This window comes from Schistocerca piceifrons, unplaced genomic scaffold (assembly GCF_021461385.2).
Source record: "Schistocerca piceifrons isolate TAMUIC-IGC-003096 unplaced genomic scaffold, iqSchPice1.1 HiC_scaffold_943, whole genome shotgun sequence".
In the NCBI taxonomy this organism is placed as follows: Eukaryota; Metazoa; Arthropoda; class Insecta; order Orthoptera; family Acrididae; genus Schistocerca; species Schistocerca piceifrons.
The window spans coordinates 2,500,001-2,502,500 of NW_025729216.1; the positions used below are offsets into that span (position 1 = coordinate 2,500,001).

General features: G+C 58.2%; 1 non-coding gene across 1 annotated transcript in view; it reads left to right on the plus strand.

Moving 5' to 3' along the window:
* Positions 1 to 2,077: 2,077 nt before the first annotated feature.
* The window catches only part of LOC124772869, a 1,909-nt gene continuing 1,486 nt past the window's right edge, over positions 2,078 to 2,500 (plus strand). The window contains exon 1 of the ribosomal RNA XR_007014326.1: positions 2,078 to 2,500. This exon is cut by the window's right edge and continues 1,486 nt beyond it. This is a non-coding gene — a ribosomal RNA (small subunit ribosomal RNA).

Here is a 2,500-nt window from a genome sequence, read left to right on the forward strand (position 1 = left end):
CCTTAACCTAACCCACGTTGTGCCTTAACCTAACCCACGTTGTGCCTTAACGTAACCCACGTTGTGCCTTAACGTAACCCACGTTGTCCGCTAACGTAACCCACGTTGTCCGCTAACGTAACCCACGTTGTCCGCTAACGTAACCCACGTTGTCCGCTAACGTAACCCACGTTGTCCGCTAACGTAACCCACGTTGTCCGCTAACGTAACCCACGTTGTCCGCTAACGTATCCCACGTTGTCCGCTAACGTAACCCACGTTGTCGCCTAAACCTGCTCTGTAATTGTTATACGACTCGTTCAATTAGTGTAGTGTTGCCCACCCGCAACCCTCGCAATATAGTTCGCTACTCGCACTGCCCGCTCCCCTGTGTATCGCTTCATGTTAAACACCTTGCAAGTCTTGCTGACTTTCCACATGCTCCTGCTGTACACTGTAATGTGGATGGCAGCAGGACGTACATGCCGCGCCCCCCCCCCCCCCCCCACACCTCCCCACGTCCCCACCTTGCCCCCTGCCTTCGCAAGCTGGTTGGTGAGAAGTTTGCATGTTCAATGCCCTTCGCATGCGACGTACTCAGGCTACGTTGTGGTGCGGCCTGTGTCAACTGTCCGCTGATGTCGTACGCGTAAACCACAATCTGTACTGCACATTCGTCCTTATGTACTGAATGATACATCGTGGCACATGTGTGACCGTACAACGACTGCGCCCAAAAACGGCGGACCATACAGTGCAAATATTGTGCACGCAGCTACGTGTCGTCTCCCTATGACAGCTGGATTGCAGTGTGGTACGCCATAGAGACGTGTGGGAGGAACGGACGCCGTGGATGGCGATCAGCATGAGCTGTCTGTTGATGTATTCGGACCTAGTCGTCTCTCCTCACACACCGTGATAGCATGGTGCACCGCGTTCCATATCTGCGACATGCTACAGAGGCCGGTTGACAGTCGTTCGAGCAATGGACATCGCATACGTACGGGGGCCACCTTCCACGTATTGTCTAGGCGTGCACATTTTGTTGCGTGTATGTGGGCAGACGTAGTGTGGTGTGACACCTGACACAGGCATGCAATAATCGTGGAAGTTGCAAATGGCGATGGACGCATACGTTTTCTGGTGAAGTTACGCAAATGAACAAATGGTAACCCGTTGTGGTGCGGTTGTTCTCGCTAGGGGTGAATCGGTGATGGCAACGGTAGGTTGAGGTACTAACCGGTTGTTCCAGCGATACCCACCATGCCGACGAAACTGAACGGCATCTGGGTGTGAAGCGATACGCGGCGGTGGCTGGGTGGGACCGTCCCCGGCCGGTGAGGGGGCGCCTCCCGGCGTGCTGGCCGCGCGGTGCGTGGGCGCACGCGCTACAGCCGGCTGGTGGGGGCGGCCAGTGGCAGGCGCGCCGGCCGACGGACGCGGCAGGCGTCGCAGCTGCGCGCCGGCGCACCCTGCGCGCGGCGCCGTGCGGCCAAAGTAGGTCCTCGCGGGCCCGGTGCGAAGCGCGGTGGACATCTTCAGTGTGCTGGTCCGATTGAGGACTGTGTGCGTTGAGGATGCGCCGCCGCCCGGCGCTCGGCGCCGCGACGCCGTCTGCTGCTCGGTCGCCCCAGCGGTTCTCGCTGGTGGTTTGTATCGCAGCTGTGCGGATGTGTTGGCGCGTGCGCTGTGCTGGGAGAGTTCGCTTCGGCACCCAAGTGGGGCTTTTGTCCTTCTGTGGCGCTGGCGTTGGAGCTGCCGGTCACCGTAGGTGGCGCGTGTTGTCTCCCGCCGGCAATGCCACGACAGCACGCTCCCGGGCCTCTGTCGGCAGCGGCAAGCTCAGTTGGGAGCACGGGTGGTCGCACCGAAAGCGTCTACTCGCCTAACTCCGGGCGATTGCGCCTCTCTCGAACCCGACCAAGTACTTGGGACGGCGCTGCGCGCCGCCGGGACCTGAGAGGGTTTCGAGGTGTATTGTGCAGGGGAGCTCAGCCTCCTCCTGTTTGCAGAATGATTGAGCGGACGCTTGCGTGTTCGCGCGGGCCCCCGGGACACACTCCCGGGCGGCCGGCTGCTCAGCTCTAGTTGACGCAGCTCCCTGGTTGATCCTGCCAGTAGTCATATGCTTGTCTCAAAGATTAAGCCATGCATGTCTCAGTACAAGCCGCATTAAGGTGAAACCGCGAATGGCTCATTAAATCAGTTATGGTTCCTTAGATCGTACCCACGTTACTTGGATAACTGTGGTAATTCTAGAGCTAATACATGCAAACAGAGTCCCGACCAGAGATGGAAGGGACGCTTTTATTAGATCAAAACCAATCGGTCGGCTCGTCCGGTCCGTTTGCCTTGGTGACTCTGAATAACTTTGGGCTGATCGCACGGTCCTCGTACCGGCGACGCATCTTTCAAATGTCTGCCTTATCAACTGTCGATGGTAGGTTCTGCGCCTACCATGGTTGTAACGGGTAACGGGGAATCAGGGTTCGATTCCGGAGAGGGAGCCTGAGAAACGGCT